The sequence below is a fragment of the Capsicum annuum genome, chromosome 9, assembly GCF_002878395.1.
Source record: "Capsicum annuum cultivar UCD-10X-F1 chromosome 9, UCD10Xv1.1, whole genome shotgun sequence".
In the NCBI taxonomy this organism is placed as follows: Eukaryota; Viridiplantae; Streptophyta; class Magnoliopsida; order Solanales; family Solanaceae; genus Capsicum; species Capsicum annuum.
The window spans coordinates 23576253-23588362 of NC_061119.1; the positions used below are offsets into that span (position 1 = coordinate 23576253).

The 12110-nt window shown below is 37.9% G+C and overlaps 1 pseudogene; it reads right to left on the reverse strand.

Moving 5' to 3' along the window:
• The window catches only part of LOC107841647, a 37435-nt pseudogene that overhangs the window by 10329 nt on the left and 14996 nt on the right, over positions 1–12110 (reverse strand).

A 12110-nucleotide genomic window follows, 5' to 3' on the forward strand; every position in this document is an offset into this window, starting at 1 on the left:
CACGCCGTCAAAATTGCCATCAGAAGAATCAGAAGACAACAATTCACTGGAATCTTTGACGACATCTCGAACACGTCACCAGGTATCTGACGCGCCGTCAAAAGCATCATCGTCTATTCTGAAGAGAAAACTAAAACTTTAATTTTATTTCCTTATTTAGGGTTGACAATTTAAAGAGCTGTTTTAGGTTTTTTTTTTTAGGTGATCTATCATTATCTATCAGGCATTAATCTAGGGAAGAGAGGCACGTAACATTGCTCTTTTACATCAATTATTCTTCTTGTTTTTATCAACTATTTTTGGGTTTCTACCTTGTGATTCAATCGAAGAAACTACTTGTTGTTTTCCACCTAATCATAAGTTATCCTTATTATTATGAATTCAACTTGTGATTTCGTTCATCAAAGCATGAGCAGCTAATTTCATTAGTCGGGGTTATGGGATCCATGGATTAGGGTTTGATATGATACTAGGTGTTTAACTGCTTCAAAGAGTAGTGGAACATCTTGAAATTCTGTTGTTTTAACTGAAATCTAGTGGTTGCAAACATTAGGCTATGCCTTAAGTTTTATTTGCTTCTAACGGAGAAATAGACTAGAGGACGTGAATTATCAACAGGGACTCGATGAGATAACATCCTATTGGATATAGATAAGTTATCTAAGTTTGAGAAAATTAGATAATAAATTGTCTGGTGAGGTTGAGAGATAAGTCAGATAGTATAATCGTCAGGGATATTCTGCTGTTCTAATCATTCTGAGAATCTCTAGCATTACCTAGTATCTGTCAATTCCCGAAACCCTTGGTGAACATAACTCTGGTTTCCCATTTATATTGATTATAAACATTAATATTGAAGTGACAACATTACTTGATACTTTCAAAACCCCCATCTTAATTTTATAGTTTCGTACCATTTGTTTGAATTGAACTTGTAGCTATAGCTTCAAATTAGCTTAATCGTCACTCACATCATTCCTTGTGGATTCGACCCCGACTCCAAAGTTGGGTAAATATATTGACAACGATCCCTTACACTAATTTGAGGTGTAAATTGAGCGTTATCGCAACTACGACGCGCCACAATCGTGGTGGTCCACTGGAATTCAACGAGTGGGAAATTAGGTGCCTCCGCGATGCGCCACCATTACAGAGAGCCACTAGAATTTGACGATTGTCAATTTGAACCTCTCCACGATGCGCTAGACCCCAAAATGATGATGTTTACAACTGGAACTTTAAATTATTCATAAAATCTTCACCGAGGGTCCGTTTTGGACGAATCTTATATCGTTGGAAAGCTAATTCAGTCATCTACATAATAAAAGGTTGAAATCTATGAAATTCCACATAAAAAATAATTTAGATCATTCTAGAAACTAATGCTTAGACTTTCCATGGATGGAACTTAGCTAAGAAAATATTGGGGTGTTACAATATCCCCCCTTGGGATCGTTCATCCCTGAATGATGATGCGGAACACCGACAAGCATGATTCCAAGCATACTAAAGCATAGAAAGATTTAGGTAAGGGTTGTACCTTTAAATCCGCCATATACTGGGTTAAAAAGGTATGGGTATCTTGTTCTCATGTCGTCTTCTGATTCCCAAGTGGCTTCCTCAACCTTCTGATTTCTCCACAACACGTTAATTGAAACTATTTATTTACTTCTTAACTTTTGGACCTAACAATCTAGGATTGCAATAGGTTCCTCTTCATATGATAAGGAGGCTGTCACCTTGATCTCTTCTACAGAAAACACCAAAGAATGGTCTCCAATGCGTTTCTTCAATATGGATATATGAAATACCGGAGGGACAGAACCCAAACTGGCAGGCAATTCTAACTCATATGCAACACCACCTATTCTCCTCAAAATTTGATATGGTCCTATATAGCGAGGACTCAATTTACCTTTCTTTCCGAATCGCACAACTCCATTCATAGGAGAAACCTTCAGAAATACCCAATCTCCGACCTCAAACTCTAACTCTCTTCTCCTAACATCAGCGGAGGATTTCTGACGACTCTGAGCTGTTTTAAGTCATTCTCTAATAAGCTTCACATCTTCCATTGCCTGATGAACAAGATTAGGCCCAAATATCTGCATCTCACACACTTCATACCACCCTATTTGTGACCTACATCTTCTCCCATACAATGCCTCAAATGGCTCCATCTTAATACTGGAATGGAAACTGTTATTATATGCAAACTTTATCAATAGTAAGTGATCCACTCAACTACCTTTAAAATCAATCACACAAGCCCTCAACATATCCTTAAGGGTCTGGATGGTGCGTTCCACTTGCCCATCCATTTGGGGGTGAAAAGCAATTCTTAGGTTCACTTGGATACCTAAACCTCTCTGAAAAGATCTCCAAAACTGAGAAGAAAACTGCGTACCTTGGTCAGATATAATGGGCACAGGTGCCCCATGCAAATGAACTATTTCTGTGATGAACAACTTAGCATAATCCTCTCCTGAATAGTTAGTCCTGACAGGCAAAAAGTACACTGACTTGGTCAGCCTATCTACAATTACCCATATAGAATCATACTAGTTTCGGGACTTCGGAAATCCTATAATGAAGTCCATATTTATCATCTCCCACTTCCATAAAGGCAGAGCTATCTCTTGGGAAGTACCTCCTTGCCTCAAATGATCTACCTTCCCTTGCTGACAGTTCAAACATTTGGAAACAAAATCAGCTATATCATGTTTCATGTTATTCCACCAATACAAAGTTTTCAGATTATGGTACATCTTAGTAGATCCCAGGTGAACAATATACCTCAAAGTGTGTGCATCATCAAGGATTCATTCCCGCATTCCATCAACATTTGGGACGTACAAGCTACCCTCATATCTCAGAATACCATCACCACCAATTTTAAACGACATTACCTTTTGTTGACCCACATCTTTATTAATTTGCATCAAGATGGGATCTTCAACCTGTTTTTCTTTAACTTCAGTACAAAGGGATGACTTAGCTATCTCATGAACAATCACCCCTCCATCTTCAGAATTTAGGAGTCGCACTTCCAGATTTCTAAGGCGGTGAATATCCTTCACCATCTCTCTCTTCCCCTTTTCAACATAAGAAAAGTTGCCCTTAGACAACTTGCTGAGAGCGTCGGCTATAATATTTTCCTTGCCTGGATGGTAATGCAGGCTCATATCATAGTCTTTCAAAAGCTCTATCCAACGCCTCTACCTGAGGTTCAATTCTTTCTGTGAGAAAACATACTGCAAACTCTTGTGGTCAGTGTAAATATTAACATTCACTCCATAGAGATAATGCCTCCAGATCCTAAGTGTAAACACCACGGATGCTAACTCTAAGTCATGAGTGGGGTAATTTCGCTCATGCACCTTTAACTGCCTAGATGCATAAGCTACTACCTTACCATGTTGCATCAATACACAACCAAGTCCCACATGGGATGCATCACAGTATACCAGAAAACCATCTACACCCTCGGGAAGAGTCAAAATAGGAGCAGTAGTCAGCTTATCTTTCAACTTCTCAAAACTATTTTCACACAAGTCAGACCACACAAACTTCACCTTTTTTCTGAGTTAATTTAGTGAGCGGAGCAGCTATGGAAGAAAACCTCTCTACGAACCTTCTGTAATAACCCGCCAAACCCAAGAATCTCTGAATATCGGTAGGAGTCGTGGGTCTGGGACATTTTCTCACTACCTCAATCTTTTGGGGATCCACTCTAATCCCGTCACTAGATACAATATGCCCCAAGAAGGCAATAATATTCAGCCAGAATTCACATTTGGAGAACTTAGGATATAACTGATGATCCTTAAGGGTTTGAAGGATAATTCGGAGGTGAATGGCATGGTCTTCCTCACTTTTGGAATAGATTAGAATATCATCAATGAAAACTATAATGAACAAATCTAGAAACTGATGGAACATCCTATTATAAGATCCATAAAGGCTGCAGGGCATTAGTCAACCTGAAGGACATAAGTAAGAACTCATAGTGACCATATCGGGTTTGGAAGGCTATTTTTGGAATGTTTGACTCCCTAACCTTCAACTGATGATAGCCTAAATGAAGGTCTATTTTAAAAAAACACTTAGCGCCCTGAAGCTGGTAAAAAAGATCATCAATCCTAGGAAGAGGATATTTGTTTTTAATAGTGACCTTATTCTACTAGTAGTAGTCTATGCACATACGAAGGGACCCATCCTTCTTTCTCATAAAAAGTATGGGTGCACCCCATGGAGAAACACTAGGACGAATAAAGCCATTGTCTATGAGGTCTGTGAGCTGTTCTTTTAACTCTTTCAGTTCCGCGGGATTCATTCTTTATGGTGGAATAGAAATAAGACGTGTCTGGCAATACATCAATGACAAAATCTATCTCCCTATCAGGTGTTATCCCTGGGAGATCTTTGGGAAAGACTTCTGGAAACTCATTCACTATAGGGACTGACTAAAGAGGAAGAATTTTAACCCTGGAATCTTTTACTCAGATTAGATGGTACATACAACCTCTGGAGATGAGCTTTTAGGCTATAATATAAGAGATAAAGTGACCTCTAGGTGCCACAGAATTTCCTGCCCACTCAATTGGTGACTCATTTGAGAAAGAAAAAGTAACCTTTTGGGTTCTGCAATCAAGTATGGCATAACACGAATGGAGCCATTCCATCCCAAGGATAGCATCAAAGTCTACCATATCAAGTTCTACAAGGTCTGCCATAGTATCCCGGCTAAGAATAGACACAACATAATTTCTATACACCCTTCTAGCAATAACAGAATCACCTACAGAAGTGGAAACAGTGAAGGGTTCTACAATAAATTTGGGCTCAAACCCAAAACCAACAGCCACATAAGGGGTCACATAAGATAAGGTAAACCCAGGATCAAGCAATACATAAACATTGCGGGAAAAAATTCATAACGTACCAGTGACAACATCTGGTGAAGGTTCTATCTCCTAACGATTAGTCAAAGCATATAACCGATTACGACCACTCCCTACACCTGAAGGGGCATTCTTAGAAGGAGGAGTCATGGAGGCGGCTTGGGACTTAGCCCCCCCCCCCCCCCCCCCCCCATATTTCCTCCAGCAGAAGGGCTATCTCTTTGAGGGTGACCCACCTTGCCACAAGAATAACAATTTCTCCCCTCGAAATAACACTTCCCTGTGTGATTATTTCTGTAAGTCTCACACCATGGACAAGTACGATAATGCTAGGACACACTGCCCTATGACTGAGTAACTGGAGATCTAGTTCCATGATGAGTCTAAAAACTCTGAGATTATTGGTCTGTCGATGGTCTGGGCGCTAGGGCATTGGCAACAAACTGTGCATTAACTTAATTCTTTTTATTCTACCATTTATTTCCCCACATACCGCTTTGAGGTTGACTGTGACCCTGGTCGGCAGATCTGGCTCTTTTTGCCTGTCTTTCCTTCTCCCTAGATTCAGAAATCTTTTTTTCTTCACCTCTACTTGTTGCATGTGAACTGTCAACCTAGCAAAGTCCAACTCCTTATTCAGTATAGCTTCCTGACACTCAAGCACCAAATCATTAAAAGGCTAGAAGAAAACTTCCTTATTCGGGCCCTCATACTACTTGTCATCTCAGGAGCATAACAGGATAGCTAATTAAACTTTAGAGTATACTCCTGAACACTCATTTTACCCTGCTTAAGGTTTATGTATTCCTCTGCTTTATCTTCCCTCATCTCTAAAGGAAAGAATCGGTCAAGAAAAGCTTCCATAAATTTGTCCCACACTGTGGGCTCAGCACTGTCACCCTTCGCCTCTTCTTTTTCATTATATCATTGGTTCGCTATATCCTTTAGCTGATAAGCTGCTAGCTCAACACCTTCCACCTGATCTACATGCATCACTCTAAAAATCTTCTCCATTTCGTCTATGAACTCTTGTAGATTCTCTTCTACTTTAGTGCCAGTAAACTTAGGCGGGTTCATTCTCATGAACTAACCCACCCTAGTAGCTTCAGATGTAATAGGTACAGACCTAACATCTTTTGATCGTTGGGCCTGATTGGCCACCAAATGTGTCAGCATATGAATAAATTATCTAAATTCTGCATTCAAAATATCCCTCTGAGTAGTCGGGGGACGATTAACATTAGTCTATGGAGCCCTAGGTGGACTGGTTGGGACTGGAGGGTCTCCCAGAGTAGGGACAGGGTCTGGAGTGGGAGCTCTATTACGTGACCTCATCCCATGAGTGGGACAGACTTCATCATTCTGAGCACTCTGATTAGTATTACGACGAGGAGGCATGAATGTTATTTCTATAAAACAAAAGATCACTAATTAGTAACAGACTTGACACTGAAGCACGGACTAAATCACAAAGAAGGGAAACATTTTCTAAACGCCTAGTAGTCTCCTACTTATAAGTGTGGAGTGCTACACACCCATAAATAAGACTCTACCTGATGCAATTTCGCAGACACCCTGGGAACATGAACCATGATTTGATACCAAGTTTGTCATGAACCGAACTGGGACCCTGGCCATGATGAGCATTCCGAACCATAAAGGCCCAAAACACCCCTATCTATCTAGTAATCATGCACATAATTCATATGATAAAAGAAATTTAGAAGATTCATAATGCTACGGAAACATGTTCATGAGTCCAATGAAATAAATAATGGGAAATAATGTCCCACAACATCTATCGGCATCTGAAAACCGTCTGCAAAATCTCTACTACGTGACTAAAAAAAATAAACTGTCTGAAAACTGGGACAAGGCCCCCAGTAGACCCAGAACTATTAAATGATAAATAAACTGCTAGGCATTAGGCCTTCCAAAATATAGAAGGCTCACCACTTGTCTCTATAAAACTATCTGAAGATTCTACTGATTTTTTGGACCCCTAGACTGTACCTCCGAACCTGGTAGGGAAGGGGGTCAATACAAAGTACTGGTACGCAGAATAATCCAAAACAAAGTGGAGATTTTTATATAAAATAAATGAGAGTTGATATAAAGCACATTATTGCAAAATGATTTTGAAAATACATAGGCTTAGTATAATGATTTTTCAACAAAAATGCAACACATTTGAGCTAGGTGGTACAGCCTACAATTTCACATTTTCGCTAACTGTCAAATCTTGATTGCCGCCGAGATTAGAGTATAAGTGAGGGAAAGACACATAAGATCATACAGCAGGGTGTCTCAACCCAATCAAGTATGGTAGTGCATAAGATCACAAAGCGGGGCTCCTAACCATAGTCGCAATTTAAGATGACATAATGTCAGGTACACAAGATCACACAACAGGATACCAAGTTCCCGAGTCGGCAAACACGGTTTCCAGCGTAGAGTCATTTGACTCGTGTTTTCTTCGGGTAACCACCTATCTTACAAAATCAATACATTAAACTCATTTTAATCAATCACATATAATACTCTGCAGGGTATTGTCATACCCTATTTCCAAGTCATCAATATCACATCAACTTTCTAACTTCTTATACCATTTACCACATCCACATATGTATGACTTTCACACCATTAAAACACATACACCATGGTTCTCAATATGAAATTATTCAAGAAGTTTAATCATTTATGAGTAATGTCATATCAATTGCAAAACTCATGCTCTCAATAGTTTTAACACTAGTATAATATGGGATATAAACATTATCATGGGGAATTTAGAAAATTCACAACTCATGTACATCGCACCCTTTTGAAATTTCAGGTCACATATTCACAATTCAACCATTTAAATACATTCAAACAAACAACCCCATGATATCTCAATAGTTCTTTCAAAATCATATATCAAAACATGTTATTTGTATCAATTGAAAACCCCATTTGTAAAAACATATATGTACTTGTATAAATTTAAAGTCTTTCATAAGTTCCTTTTTGAAAACATGCCCATGAACTTTAGGATAATCCCACGTACCTCTATTTATGAAATTAGTGGATGCTTCTTGAAGCCTATGACCTGGGGATTTCGAATCTTCAATCAATTTTGAAAACCCATGGTTGAATCTTGGATTTTTTGAAGTTCTTGTTTGAAACCCTAGAGAGAATTCTTTAGGATTTTAATGAAAATAGAGTTAAGTTTCTCAAACATACCCTAAATCCTTTGTTTGGATAGTTTTAAAGGCTAGGAAAAAGTCAAATTTAACCTTAATGACTCCTGAATGGAACTGGAAATTTGAACTTAAAAACCCAATTTCGGGTACCACCACGACGCGCCACAATCGCGGTGGTCCACTGGAATTCAATGAGTGGGAAATTGGGTGCCTCCGCGATGAGCCACCATCGCGGAGACCTACTGGAATTTGACGATTGTCAATTTGACCCTCTCCGCGATGCGCTAGACCCCAAAATAATGATGTTTACGACTGGAACTTTAAATTATTCATAACTTCTTCACCAAGGGTCCGTTTTGGATGAATCTTATATTGTTGGAAAGTTAATTCAGTCCACTTGAAAAATAATTTAGATCATTCTAGAAGCTAATGGTTAGACTTTTCATGGATAGAACTTAGCTAAGAAGACGTCGGGGTTTTACAATATTCAGGTAATATTTTCATGATGTAAACCACTTGATACATTATTTTGGCAGAAGACAAAGTGTGTCATCAATAGTATAAACATATGATTAGAAGATTTGCGCACTTTAATGTGGTACTAAAATTGAAAAATATTTTGATCTCTGAGCCTTACCATTGCTTTACCGTCAAAAGCATTTTCATATGCTTACTGCTGAGGCAGAGCCAAAGTATAAAGTTTATGGCCTCAAGATTCTAATTTTTTAAGTTATTAGGTTCTAATTTGTATTTGATAGATTTTTAAGACAAATACAAGATTTGAATCAAAGCTACGTGGTTTGACCGAACTCGTACCTGATAAACTAGCTCCTCCCATGGTACTTAGTCACTAGCATAGGAAGGAGCATACGAAAGACGTAGAAAATAACAAGAATGCCTTTACTCTAACGGTTTTGTAAACCTCATATTTTTGAACTAGAAATCGAACTGTTGTTCCTACGTGTGGAAACTTTAATAGAAATTATTTCCAAGTGAGAATAAGTGTCATGATCTTTATCCTCATGTTTGAAGTGCTTTCGAAGCAAAAAATCTTTATAGGAATCACTTAGAGCAAGTTAAGCTAAGAATGTTTGATTCGGCTAAATCTTTGTATTCTGTTTTACAAGGGTCTACTTTGAACGTGTATAACTTTTGATACAAGTAGAATTTTGCAGCTCAAGACCCACCAAATTGTAGATAATTGAGTCAGCTTTCCAATAATACCAATTTTTCCTTAATCTGATACCCGTGCGAAAAGCTATAGCCATTTTTGTGAGAGAGGCAGTGAGGTCGCGCGATTAGCTCGCGTCGCGCGCTCCAATGCCTTCCCCTATTTTACAGCTGCTGGTTCTACATTTTTAAGGGTTTTTTAGTCTTTTCTTCCCATAACTTCTTGCCCACAACTTATAATCTTCAAGGGGTGATACTTTCCTCCTATTTCATCAATTAAACATCTCAAACTCCTCTCATACGCTCTCAAAAACAAGATTAGGGTTTTCTTACAAGATCATCCTCAAAGGTCAAGAATTCAAGCCTTTCAATTCAAGATTCTCAAGAAAAGTTTCAAGATTAGGGTTCCATTCTTTGAACTAAGTAATCTAAGGTACATGGGGCTATCCTAAATTACATGGGTATATGTTTTATGATTTCTACGAGCCTTAAAGATGTATATGCATGTATATACTATGAGTTTTAGTAAATTCTTTTTAAGACCATGCATTGTGAAATCAATTCAATGGAATTATAAAAGTGTTATAGGGTTTTCCATAAGTTTGATTTATAAATCTCATCCTTTTGTGATTTGAATTCAAAAGATGACCTACGAATGTAACATGTGAAATTCCACTTCCCATGATGAAATTTATGAACCTTGCATGATATAAATTATGATTTGGTTTTGAGAGTATGAATTAAAAGCCACTCTTTTTTATCATGAAATTTATGTATAACCAATATCGGGGAATGATTTGTGAATGATGATAAACTTTTGAGTTTTAAATATCTCGTTAATCGATATGCATGAGTAGAATAAATGGAATGGCCATAATGTTTTCAAGATTCGTAAAAAGAGGGTGTTTGAATGAATTTTATGTGTTTTTGATAATAAGGACTCTGGTGTGACTGGATAAACCTTTCGGTGGTAATTGTATATGTTTCAATAAGAAGCGTTGTGGAATTGATATGATATCAATGACTTGCAAGTCTGGGTGTGATGATACCCTCTTGTGATGCGTCCTTAACAGAATGAGAAAGATTTGTTATTAAGCTGAATTGTGTTTTAACGAGGCTAAAATTTGGCTCAAAGAGAGTTAGATAGTTACCCGAAGATAGCATAAGCTGAAAGACTCAATGCTGGAAATTGTGATTTACCGACACGAGATTATGGTACCCTGCTTTGTGATCTTGTGTATCTTTAATTCACGTCGTCCCAATTTGGGACTATGGTTAGGAGCCCTGCTTTGTGATCTTGTGTAGTACCATGACATGTTGACTTGATTGGGGATTATGACACCCTACTTTGTGATCTTGCGTGTCCCCCTTACTAATACTCCAATCCTTACGGTAAAGTTGAACTGGGGGTTTGGCCTCCGAGTCAAGAGCGGATTCCATAAAGCCCATGGAATTCTAGAAATGTAAGGTGTACCATCTAGCTCAGAAGTAAGATAAAGAGTAAGTCGTGGTTTTAAAGAAATGTTTCAAAGTCTTTAAGTATGCCCATGTGTTTTCATATATCGTATGTAAAAATATTTTTATTAATTTCTCTCACTTATGTTGTATAAAGGTATTGTTATTTTGGATTGCTCTGTGTACCAGTACAATTGTATTCACCCCTTATTTCAGGATCTGAGGCATAGTCTCAAGATCCCGCTAAGAAATAGATTGGTGTGTCTAAGACTTGCAGTTGGTGAGCCTCCCCTATTTTGAAAGGTCTGATTTGTAAGACATTATTATTTTATTTGATACAAGGCCCGACTGGGGGCCTTGTCCCAGTTTTTAGACATGTGTTGTTTCTTGTATTGTTAGAGATTTCGCAGACTAGTGTCATGTGTTTTGAATGTTAAGAACTTCCTCTTGTATTTGTTCAATTGAATTAAGAGATTGACCATGTTTCCGTTTTGTTAAATTTCCGCATTTCCTTATATTGTATGGACGTTGTGCATGATTTCCAGATAGAAAAAGGGGTGCCTGGGCCTTCACGGTTCGGGATGCTCGTCGCGTCTTGGTCCTTGGTTTGGGTTGTGACAGGTTTAAATTTGCAAATGAGATACTTTCAACAACTTGTGGTTGTGACGTAAAACAGATTAGTAGAGCGATCTAGTTTAGATATATAAAATATATCCTCTTATTGACTCCTTCAAGTAAGCGAAAAATTTAGTCCATTACCTGCAATAGATAAGAAAGCTCATTGGCACGTAATATGTTGGCTAATTTCGATTGACATATGTTAGTTTATCGTGATAACTAGTTTGAAGAGACAATAGATGGGTGAAAATTAACGAGAAGTCATGATTTAAAAATTTATTACCCTATGGTGTATATACACTGCAATGGATCAAAGGTTGACAGATCGTAGTACACCAGTTCTTGTCATTGATTGTGTCGAATTGTATTCCTTCTTTATAAGTGAAAAGGTGAGCTAATGATGACAAGCTCACAATCCTACCCTGAATACCAGTAGCTTTTGTTGTTTCCTTCATTTTGTCTATAAGAAGGTTAGTCAAGTAGAAGTGACCTGAAAAACCAAAGACAAAGATAATGGTTTAAGAACTAACTCGGCTGCAAAATGTGCATTTTGAGTTAAACAGTGCATAGATACCAATATGATTTGTCACAAAGTGCATCTCTATGTCATCTCTCGAAAGCTGATATGGACAGAACATGACACCCAGGGTCGGCTCAAGCATATGCGAGACCTAAAGAGAAAATTAAATGGAGGACCTTAAAAATAACTTTCTTTTAATGAACTCTATTTACAAAATTATATAATCGATTTTTTCTAATTATTTTAAAGTAATAA